This window comes from Procambarus clarkii, chromosome 13, assembly GCF_040958095.1.
Source record: "Procambarus clarkii isolate CNS0578487 chromosome 13, FALCON_Pclarkii_2.0, whole genome shotgun sequence".
Lineage (NCBI taxonomy): Eukaryota > Metazoa > Arthropoda > Malacostraca > Decapoda > Cambaridae > Procambarus > Procambarus clarkii.
The window spans coordinates 32,448,633-32,461,683 of record NC_091162.1 but is presented as its reverse complement, the minus strand read 5'-3'; positions in this window follow the sequence as shown (position 1 = coordinate 32,461,683).

The following is a 13,051-nucleotide window of genomic DNA, read 5'->3' as shown; positions in this document are numbered from 1 at the left end:
CCACACCACCACCCACACCATCCCCCACACACCCCACACCACCCACATCATCCCCCACACACCCCACACCACCCACATCATCCCCCCACACCCAACCACACCACCCACCCACCACCCACACCATCACCCCACACCACCCAAACCACACCACCCACCACACCACCCACCACACCACACCAACCCAACCACAACCACCCACACCACCCAAACCACACCACACCACCCACACCATCCATGGGGTGTATTGAAGCAGCAGGCTTGGAAGCGTCTAAACTCGCCCGACAAAAAAATATGATGGGTTGACAGGTCTCCTCTCACACCTCCAGGACCCCCCTCACCCCCGAGGTACCCGGCCATACACACCACAATGCCAAGTCAGCTATTGTTTTCTACAGGAAACAATAAAACATGTTAATGATTAATAATGTATATTAATACTCGAAAATTAACATATTTTGGCATAAATATTTTACAGCTAAGATTGAGATTTATAATAGAGTATGAATGAGAGGTTTGGCAGCCATGCATTGTGAGCACCCTTTTCTCTCCACTTCCACCTCCCCTGACAACACCTTCCACCACTGACCCCACCTGCCTCCCCTGACACCACCTGCCTCCCCTGACACCGCCTGCCTCCCCTGACCCCACCTGCCTCCCCTGACACCACCTGCCTCCCCTGACACCACCTGCCTCCCCTGACACCACCTGCCTCCCCTGACACCACCTGCCTCCCCTGACCCCACCTGCCTCCCCTGACACCGCCTGCCTCCCCTGACCCCACCTGCCTCCCCTGACACCACCTGCCTCCCCTGACACCACCTGCCTCCCCTGACACCACCTGCCTCCCCTGACACCACCTGCCTCCCCTGACCCCACCTGCCTCCCCTGACACCACCTGCCTCCCCTGACACCACCTGCCTCCCCTGACCCCACCTGCCTCCCCTGACACCACCTGCCTCCCATGACACCACCTGCCTCCCCTGACACCGCCTGCCTCTCCTGACACCGCCTGCCTCCCCTGACACCGCCTGCCTCCCCTGACACCGCCTGCCTCCCCTGACACCACTTGCCTCCCCTGACACCGCCTGCCTCCCCTGACCCCACCTGCCTCCCCTGACACCACCTGCCTCCCCTGACACCACCTGCCTCCCCTGACCCCATCTGCCTCCCCTGACATTGCCTGCCTCCCCTGACACCGCCTGCCTCCCCTGACACCGCCTGCCTCCCCTGACCCCGCCTGCCTCCCCTGACACCGCCTGCCTCCCCTGACACCGCCTGCCTCCCCTGACACTGCCTGCCTCCCCTGACACCACCTGCCTCCCCTGACACCGCCTGCCTCCCATGACCCCACCTGCCTCCCCTGACACCACCTGCCTCCCCTGACACCACCTGCCTCCCCTGACCCTATCTGCCTCCCCTGACATTGCCTGCCTCCCCTGACACCGCCTGCCTCCCCTGACACCGCCTGCCTCCCCTGACACCACCACAAATGATGCCAGCCACCTCACCAAGGCCTAACGTTCACACGACCTGTGCTTGTTTTATTGGCCTCCTCAAAATTTATTCTAAATAGGTATTAGTACAGTACGTAGGCTGTTAGAGGAGGGAGGGAGGGATCCAGGAAACAAACCCCCCCCCTCCCACCCCTCACCCCCCCCCCTCCCACCCCTCACCCCCCCCCCCTCCCACCCCTCACCCCCCCCCCCTCCCACCCCTCACCCCCAATGGCTCAGGAAGCGACCGGCCGGCCACACAATGCCAGCTGTTATCTACACCCCAATTGTATTAAAAATTCTGTGAAAAGGAAATGTGTTCAAACTGTTTAAAAATATGTACTGTATATATCACAATTTTCACCATTATTATTGCTCCAATATGACATTTTTCTAATAAAAAGGCTATTTTCAGTGTAGATAATGCGATAATTATCATTAAATTGACTCTTGGCATCTGACGACGAGAGGAGAGTGAGGTAGTGGGTGGTCTCTGTGGTCAGGTGCAGGAAGGAGGGTGGGGGCGGGGGAGCATGGAGGCGCCAGTCACATGTTGCCTCTTCTGACACCACTTGCCTCCTGGCAACAACTCTCTCACTAATGCCCCCCTGACACCATTTTTACACCCTTTCAGCTGGTTGTCAGCTGCCTGGCTGACAACCTGCCTCCCATGAGAATACTAACTTACACCACCTGCCCCCTAACAAAAAACCTTAACTACTGACACCACTTGCCTCCTGGCAACAACTCTCTCACTAATGCCCCTGACACCATTTTATCACCATTTCTCCCTAGAAACAATGGGTAGGGATAATAAAACACTATACATGTATAACTGTTTACACTCTGGCGAATCATAGTTGATGACAGCCAGCTCCGACGCTCAGCCTCGGTGACCGCTTGGACGAACATTTCTCCTTTAATCATACATTTGTATGTTCCACTGAACATTTGGTACCGAATTCAATTTGTTCGGCTCTTCCGGGAATTCGATAGAGTGGGGTTCGTTAGTCTGAGGAAGCACTGTATGTAAGTAATTTTGCTCTCGAGGGCTAGTTACTAATTGTAACAGAACACAATATTTGTGCAGTATCTGGTTGATTATACAGTAGAACCTCGAGTGATGAGCGGCTCAATTGGCAAGCAATTTGGGTAAAAGAGCGCCCAGATCGCCGACAATTAGTCTCGTTTGAATAATGACACCACCACATGGTGGAGTTGGGGGTAGCACTGCTTCTTGCACATTCTCAGACGCCACCGACTGTTGGAAATAACCAACAGCTTTTTACATCCATTGTATTTTATACAACTTTTGTATTAACCCTCAAACCGCGCATATCATATATAAATGATATCAGTGACAAAATCGAAACCGCGCACATCATTTATATATGATTTCGTGTCTAGCGCTTTAATTTAAACGCCCCGCCTGGGATAGGGGCAGCTATAGTACAGCCATGACCGATAGTTGCCAGATGCCACCTAGAAAAAAATCCAGGCCAACATTCTTTGGTGTTACAGCGTCAGTATTAAGCAAGCCACCAAGGCTGGCGCACGCAGCACGAGCTCACAGCACCGCTGTTCAGCTTGTGACCACAGCATCGCCTACAAATACCATAATATAAATGATACTGCTATTATTTAGCAGTGATAGTATTACTGAAGCCCCCTGACTGTGATAAAACTGACCAGGATTCTGATAATAGCAGGATTGTGGTGATATTTAGCGCTGTGCTCCATGGAGGGAGGAGTAAGGCTGTGGGAGGGAGGGTTGTGGCATCGTCTTCTGACTGTGTGTGGCCACCATTTATTGACTGCACTCACCATACCAGCTTAGTGGTTCGATATGGTGAACACAAATGTAGATACTTATATATAACGTGTGTATAGTGTGAGAAAACAGCGAGAGGAGTAGGTTGGGAGCCGCCATTTTGGTGAGGGAGATGCGTCGTCTGCACGACTTGGCATGTTGTTTACTGATGGCCACTATGGTCTTTGGGCACCATACCAGCTTATTTGTTCAGGTATGGTGAATAAAACAGGTAGATACTTATATATAATGTGTGTCTATAGCGTAATAATACCACAAACAATATTGTTGAAGGACAAATATTAGTGCGTCTGGCCTTGAGGGCGGCCGCCGATCAGCTGACTGTGTGAGTAGCTACGTCTTATGGCCTTTACTCACCATACAAGCTTAGATGTACAGTTATGGTGAACAAAACATGTAAATACGTATATATAACATCTGTGTATAGTGAATAAATACAGAAAGAGTATTGTGGGAGATGAATGAGGGTGAGTGAGGTGGTGTTGAGGGAGGGAGTGGCAGTGAGTGGCTCGCTGGTGTTTGGCGGTCACTCCTCGTTGCTTTTTGACTCACAAGACCAACTTAGTAGTTCGTTATGGTGTACAAAACATGCAAATACTTATATATAACCTGTGTATATAGTGTAACAACAGCAAAACTATTTGTTTATTGTTTTATGAACATAATAATTGAATCACTAATATGCACACCATAATTTTGAGTACAGCGATGGTTCACACATTTTATAATATAAATATACCACAATTCACTGTATGGAATAATATTACTGCAAAAAAACTAAGAAAAAATCAATCAGAGACATTGAAATAATTAAGTAATAATATATTTGTGGCAACTGCCGTCTGACAGCTCGGGCGGAGTAGACCTCGTCTGGCGAAGGCTCTGCCAACGCCCCTTTTTTGCCACACTTCCCTACCCTATTGCGGCTAAAATATGCCACCTACGATATTTTTTGTTATTTGTTCCGTGATCAGGGAACAAAAATGAACACTTCTATAAGACAAAAGAATTTTTTGGATTTTTTTTTTTTGTTGCGCCTGTGGGTGTGAATTCCATTTGGGCCCCTACCGGTTTGAGGGTTAACCACAAGTAGTTACTAAAATTACTAACTGTAGATTTAATCATCATCATGATTTATATTAAACATATTGCCAGATTCTTCCTAGTCAGAGTGACAACGCGAGGAACGACAGGCAGAAACATGAATTCTTTCCACATTTAGTTGGATTTATAACAGAATCCAGTTTATCATTTTTTTTTACTAAAAATAGTTACTTACTAATAAGTTTATTTTTTTTAGTATACTACTGCTTACTGGAACACCTTTATTTAGTTGATATCAAACATTCTAGAGGAAATTATTTTAATGTAAATGATTTCACTTTAATTTCCTCGATTAGCTGCATGACTTTAATAAACCAATTTATGTTGCAAGAAATGATATTTTAACACAGAAGAATTAAATGTGACATCAATACTCGTCACCATCTCCTCTTTCCTTAGTTAATTACGATATATATATATATATATCCATTTACGCTCGAGATGTCTATCGAGAGCTGCGCATGCGCAATCGGGAAGAGGAGGAAGATGCGAGAACGTCGCGAGCTACCACGCGACTCGAACGCCATTAGCAACGTGCAACAGAGATCTACGTTTCGATCTTGCTAACAGTTTGTATTTCGCTCCCACCACTAACAGAGCGGTGACACGTCACTTGGCACATCTAGGCAGTGTCCCAGGAACCAATAATTACTCCAACCCACAAGTGCAGTACAACCTCGATTCAACGTACCCCGATTCAACGAATCTCCGGCTAGTTCGCACACTTTTCAGGCCAAATTTACTCACCTGGTTCGACGAACAATGGTTCGCCGAAGCGAGGGATGTTCGGATTTGCTTACGATGTCCAGACAGAGTTCACAGACTGGTGGAAAACTTTCCCATTCTATAACAGATTACAATTAATAATTCTCTCATATGACAAGTTGGATCACACAAGTGGATCACACAAGTGGACCACACAAATGGACCACACATGTGGACCACAAGTGGTCCACAAGCTTACGATTTTGGGACAGAGTTCACAGAGTGGTGGAAAACTTTCTCATTCTATCACAGATTACAATTAATAATTCCTTCATAAGAAGTTGGATCACACAAGTGAACCATATGAACCAAACACCAGCCAGTGATCCACACAAGTGAACAACTGAGTTTCCATGATTTTCGTTCACTGATTTGGGGCACACGTATCTTTGTACATTAATTTAAAGGATGAAGCGTGATTACCTAGCTACATGTGGTAAAATCTCCTTATAGACATTTTCTGTGATGAAACAAGATGAGTGAGGGTGGACAGATAAGAGAATACTATACTGTAAACTTCACTTTACAGTGAGGTTTCACTCACTTTCGTCTGTGTGTCGTCATAGTTCAGTGACCCATGACTTTTGAAAGTTTCATATTAATAAATAATTTCTAAAACCAGTGTTTTAATAGCTTTTTATTATCCTAATTAAACTAAACTAAATAAAACCGAAAATATGCTGTAACATGATAGACATCTGCTCTTTGAGAAATTACTGTATGTTATTGGAACAACTCTAGCGTGAGTGGACGGGTCTAATCCCTGTACACACACCATGCTTGTTTCATCCCACCCTCCCTCTATCCCCCTCCCTCCCTCCCTCTCTCTCTCTCTCTCTCTCTCTCTCTCTCTCTCTCTCTCTCTCTCTCTCTCTCTCTCTCTCTCTCTCTCCCCCTCCCTCTCCCTCCCTCTCTCTCTCCCTCCCCCCTCTCCCTCTCTCTCTCTCTCTCTCTCTCTCTCTCTCTCTCTCACTCTTTCTCTCACTCTTTCTCTCTCTCTCTCTCTCTCTCTCTCTCCATCCATCCATCCATCCATCCATCCCCTCCATCCATCCATCCATCCCCCTCCCTCCCTCCATCCATCCATCTATCCATCCCCTCCCTCCATCCATCCATCCATCCCATCCATCCATCCCCCTCCCTCCCTCCATCCATCCATCCATCCATCCCCTCCCTCCATCCATCCCCTCCCTCCATCCATCCATCCCCTCCATCCATCCATCCCCTCCATCCATCCATCCATCCATCCCCTCCATCCTTCCATCCATCCATCCATCCATCCCCTCCCTCCCTCCATCCATCCATCCATCCATCCCCTCCCTCCATCCATCCATCCATCCATCCCATCCATCCATCCATCCATCCCCTCCCTCCATCCATCCATCCATCCCCTCCATCCATCCATCCCCTCCCTCCATCCATCCATCCATCCATCCCCTCCCTCCCTCCATCCATCCATCCCATCCATCCCCTCTATCCATCCATCCATCCATCCCCTCCATCCATCCATCCATCCCCTCCATCCATCCATCCATCCATCCATCCATCCATCCATCCATCCATCCATCCCCTCCCTCCATCCATCCATCCCCTCCCTCCATCCATCCATCCCCTCCCTCCATCCATCCATCCATCCATCCATCCATCCATCCCCTCCATCCATCCATCCATCCCCTCCCTCCATCCATCCATCCCCTCCCTCCCTCCCACCATCCATCCCCCTCCCTCCCTCCATCCATCCATCCCCTCCCTCCATCCATCCATCCATCCCCTCCCTCCCTCCATCCATCCATCCATCCCCTCCATCCATCCATCCATCCCCTCCCTCCCTCCATCCATCCATCCATCCCCTCCCTCCATCCATCCATCCATCCCCTCCCTCCCTCCATCCATCCATCCATCCCCTCCCTCCATCCATCCATCCATCCATCCATCCATCCATCCATCCATCCCCTCCCTCCATCCATCCATCCATCCCCTCCCTCCATTCATCCCCTCCCTCCATCCATCCCCCCCTCCATCCATCCCCCCTCCATCCATCCATCCATCCCCTCCCTCCATCCCCTTTCTCCCTCCATCCATCCAGAATTGAAGAAACAAATCAAGTTAAAAAAAAGTTAACTGGGTCTGAGTTAGGGTTACCACCGAGTCGAGTTGGTCCCTTCACCACCACCGACACACCTCCCCCCCCCCACCCCTACAGCCCATACACACACACACACCCTCAAATCATCCATCCTTCCATCCCTCCCTCCATCCTACCATCAATCCATCTCCATCCTCTCCTTCCCTGCCTCCCTCCCAAGCTCTGCCTGCCTCCCTCCGTGCCTGTCTCCCTCCGTGCCTGCCTCCCTCCCTGCCTCTCCCTCACAAGCTCTGCCTGCCCACCTCCCTCCCAACCTCCCACTGATTTGTGGCAGACGTATCTTTGTAAATTAATTTAAGGGCTGAAGCGTGATTAGCTAGCTACATGTCGTAAAATCTCCTTATAGACATTTTCTGTGATAAAACAAGGTGAGTGAGGGTGGACAGATAAGGGAAGGAATACTGTTCTGTAAACCTCACTTGGTTTTCCTTCGTCTGTGTCGTTATAGTTCAGTGACCCATGACTTTGAAAGTTTCAGACTAATAAATCATTTCTAAAACCAATGCTTTAACCCTTAAACTGCGCAATGCGCCTGCAGGCTCACGTCTGATTTGCGCAACGCGCCTCCGGGTATTTGTATTTTTCACGTTCCATTCAAAACTCCCGCGGCTACATGGGGTTCACATCAGCTTCCTCAGGGCTCTTGTAAACAGAAGCCATCTTTAAAAAAAATCGTGGTCCACATTCCCGGGTGTGGGAGCCTCAGTAGTGTGTGAGCAACCAAGGCTGGCGATCGCAGCATGAGCGCGCAGCACTGCTGTTCAGCATGTGACCACAGCATCGCCTAATAATGTCGAAATATATATATAACTTGTATTCTTTAGCTATGATAGTGTTATATTAGAGCCTGAGTGTGATAATGACTGGTTACAATGTACAAATGTCAGTGATTCAATGCTGTTCACGATGTTCACAGCGCTAGCCACAGCACCACAGCATTATTTCGTTCATCTAGGAATCTTCAAATGATTTCTTACGTTCCTTTTCAAAATAAACGTGTGGTCAATTATTCATTTACAGGAATTAGTGACCAGGATTGTGATAATAGCAGGAATGTGGTTATAATTAGCGTTGTGCGTAGTATTGTGGAAGGAGGAATTTTGATGAGGGAGGGAGGGCGAGAATTGAGGTAGCCTCATTGTGTGTGTGGCTGCCACTCTTGTTTTGCTCACCATACTAGCTTAGTGGTTCACTATGGGCAACACATATGTACATGGGTATATATAGTGTGTGTATATAGTGTAAGAACAGCAACAGGAGAATGTTGAGAGGAGCTATTTTGGTGAGGGAGGTGACGTAATCGTAGCGTCGTCTGCTGTGTGATTTTTCATGCAGTGTATGGTGGCCACTGTACTGTTTGGACACAATACCGGCTTACTTACATAGTTCTGGTAAATAAAACATGTAGATAGGTATATAGAACATGTGTAATAAGAACTATAACAATATGGTGGGAGGAGCAATGTTGGCGAGTAAGATGTTGGTGTGAGGGAGACAGGCTGGGTGTGGCTGCTCTCACTCGAGGTGTTCTGAATGTGTTCATGGCCAAATGCTCCTGTTGGCCCATACGAGGCAGCTGCTATTGGCCCATACGAGGCAGCTGCTATTGGCCCATACGAGGCAGCTGCTGTTGGCCCATACGAGGCAGCTGCTGTTGGCCCATACGAGGCAGCTGCTGTTGGCCCATATGAGGCAGCTGCTGTTGGCCCATACGAGGCAGCTGCTGTTGGCCCATACGAGGCAGCTGTTATTGGCCCATACGCGGCAGCTGCTATTGGCCCATACGCGGCAGCTGTTATTGGCCCATACGAGGCAGCTGCTATTGGCCCATACGAGGCAGCTGCTATTGGACCATACGAGGCAGCTGCTATTGGCCCATACGGGGCAGCTGCTATTGGCCCATACGAGGCAGCTGCTATTGGCCCATACGAGGCACCTGCTATTGGGCCCCTAGCGGTTTGAGGGTTAAACTAGCTAAACACAGATGCCGAAGAAATATAAGAAAATTCACTTTCGCAAACAGAGTGATAGACAGTTGGAACAAGTTAGGTGATTAGGTGGTGGAGGCCAAGACCGTCAGTAGTTTCAAAGCATTATATGACAAAGAGTGCTGGGAAGATGGGACACCACGAGCGTAGCTCTCATCCTGTAACTACACTTAGGTAATTACACTTAGGTAATTACTAAATATGTCACACATTCCATTTCAATGTTTACGATTGCATTGATAAATTTTATTTTCATAGATTTCGATTTATTTTATTTTTTATTGAATTACAGTGGTACCTCGAATAACGAATTTAATCTGCCTGCCTGCCTCCTTCCCAGCCTGCAAGCCTGCCTGCCTCCTTCCCAGCCTGCAAGCCTGCCTGCCTGCCTCCTTCCCAGCCTGCAAGTCTGCCTGCCTCCTTCCCAGCCTGCAAGCCTGCCTGCCTCCTTCCCAGCCTGCAAGCCTGCCTGCCTCCTTCCCAGCCTGCAAGCCTGCCTGCCTCCTTCCCAGCCTGCAAGCCTGCCTGCCTCCTTCCCAGCCTGCAAGTCTGCCTGCCTCCTTCCCAGCCTGCAAGCCTGCCTGCCTCCTTCCCAGCCTGCAAGCCTGCATGCCTCCTTCCCAGCCTGCTGTGAGATTTTTCTCTACGCCTACCTCCCTTAGGAGGTGGACTACAAGTTTAAAGTCTGCTCACGGCAGTTAAGCATGAGTCCAGTAGAAAAAGGAAAAGCGGGAGCAAACCGCCAGGCCTCCACCACCAAGGGTGAAAACCTGTCCACAATAGGCCGCAGGCTCCTCCTAGTTAAACAGGATGTTAAAACTAATAAAGGGTAACCGACGGGTTCTCACAATCAAATATTTATATTTGAAGTGGCGCTATGAATTGGAATTCGAATTCCCAAGAACAGCTGCCTTATCAAGATCACATCAACATTTAATGATATTATGCAGAAATATGGTGGAATAATATGTTTGAAGGGTTGACATCAAAGACTGTTTTCTATAACATAACAATTTATTAATAACAAGAGACTACTACATTACCGAGTTTACATTACGTTAATGTCAATCCAGTGGCACGATAACAAACAGCTAAATAGCAACCCTTGCTGTGAGGCTGCATACTGAGCTAACCTGAACACAGGTGTGCCCACTGATGACGCAATATTGCAAAACAAAGAAAAATATCACAGACTAAGTTACACCACAGCGAATGGTTACGTTATTGTACATCAAGTGGCATTTGCAACACAGCTATTCAACAGCCCCTCGAGAAGTGACAGCAGGCTCCATCTTGCTGACACTTCGGGCTGACAACATGAACTAACTGAACAAATGAAGGATCCACTGAAACAAAAACACAAGCAGGCAATCAATAGTGTCTTGGTTTCCCTGACAGCTACTATAATCACAAACTTAGGGGTCCTCCCGCCCCCCAGGAGAGACCCACGTAACTAGGCGGAAGTCTAACAGTGACTCCCCCCTATCACAACCCCGTGTGAACACTCTTTGCAACTCCCAATAAGAAGTTGCCCTGTTGTAACCCGATACACAGACAGGCAGGGCGGGATTCTGGGACACAGCTCCACAGATCCCTAGATGACTCTACTCTCGTCACCAGACGACAACCAAAAGAAATTGCCTGAAGTGATTAATTACGTTAATTGACTGATCGCAGCAGTCAGCAACAAAGTACTACGGTAATCACAAACAATGTTCAAATACTCCGTGTAAACAACAACATCAACACCTGGTGAATTCACTAAGTGGCGATTACTAATTATCTTTAATTAGCTACGAGTGCTTAACCCTTAAAGTGCGCATCACTTCATATGAAGTGTAAATCGTTTTACCAGTCAACTGCGCTTCACTTCATATGAAGTGTATGGGTACCGCGCACGATTTGAATGGCCCGCGGTGTAGCTGGGGGTCCCATACGCTGCCCAGGGGCTCAAGTAAACAGCGGCCATTTTGAAAAAAAATCCCGCTCACGATCCGAAGGCATGGGAGGCCTCAGTTTAGCGAGAGTCACCATGGCGAGCGCACGGTCAAACGCCTCACGGGCACGAACCACTCAGTCCCTCACCCCAGAGCAAATAGCCCACGAATTATTCTCTGAAGGTGAAGAAAGTGTGTTTGACGATTCAGACAACGATGAGGATTATACACAGTTGTCGGGTGATAGTAGCAGCAGCAGTGAAAGTGAGAATGACCGCCATGCCATGGCGAGGCCTATACGCTCACCCATGCCTCCTCGCCCATTTTCTACCCCAATTCTACCACGACCTCACAGTTCCTGTGGATATTTTCTGTTTGAGGGTGACGAGTCAGAGGGAGGTGACTCCTTTTCTGGGTTTAGTGACTCAGATCAAAGTTTTATTGAGCCTGTGGCTGGTACCAGTGGTGTAACTGGGCGAGAAATTGTCGCGTCAGCAGCATCTCGCCCGGCCAAGCGCCACCGCATGGCACCACATGAGGGACCAAGCCCCTTGTGTTCACGTGCATCCACCTCACGTGTATCAACCTCACGTGCATCCACCTCACGTGCACGTAGCCGCCGTGCTTCTCGCAGATGGTATTCAGCTCCTAGTCGCCGGTATGCATCGCTTCCTCGCCGTCTTTCCTCTGCATCTCGCAGGACGCCTGGTGTACTTGAGTGGAGTGATGGTGACGATTTTATTCCTAATATTCCTCACTTTGACGATAAAGATGTAGGGATTACAAACCTTTTCCCTAATCAAGGTGAGGACATGGCTGAGATGGAATATTTTACAGCATTCTATGATGAACCACTCATGGAATACATTGTACACCAAACGAACCTGCATGCTGCTTACCTGATTGAGAGGGAAATCACAGAATTTTCACGACTGCAGCGTTGGAAAAATACCACAGTGGCGGAAATGTATGTGTTTTTGGCACTCTGTTTGTTGATGAAGCACTGTCACAACCATGCAATAAATGACTATTGGAGCAAGGACAAGACAATACCAACACCTTTATTCGGGAAATATATGTCACGAGACAGGTTTCAGATACTCCTCAGGTGTCTACATTTTGGAAGTGTTCAGGACCGAACACCTGATGATAGACTGTGGCGAGTGAGGCACTACATGAACGATGTTATTGGAAAATTCAGAGATTTTTACGTATCAGCACAGAAGCTGGTGGTTGATGAATCTCTCATACTTTTCAAGGGACGTGTTCCATTCAAACAGTACATTCCCTCAAAACGAAACCGATTTGGCCTGAAATTTTTTGTTCTTTGTGATTGTGAGACAGGATACGTGTTACATATGATTCTGTACTCGGCTAGTGATGTAGACATTCCCGGTAACGACGAACATGGATTCTCGGGGAGTGTAGTGAAGACCATCATGGCTCCGTGGATGAACAAGGGACACATTTTATACACAGATAATTACTATACAAGTCCCTTGCTAGCTCGGTTCTTGCTAAAAAATAGAACCGGATTGGTTGGTACAGTAAAGCCACAACGAAGGGAAATGCCTGTGTTTGACAACGACATTGCAGTTGGTGAGTGTCAGAGAAGGAAAAGTGATAACATTCTGTCAGTTCGGTGGAAAGACAAAAGAGAGGTGAACTTGTTGACAACAATTCATGATGGAACAATGGTGTACAGTGGGAAAGTGAGCCATAAAACTAACGCACCACTATATAAGCCAGACTGTGTTTTAGACTATAATATCAACATGCGGTTGATT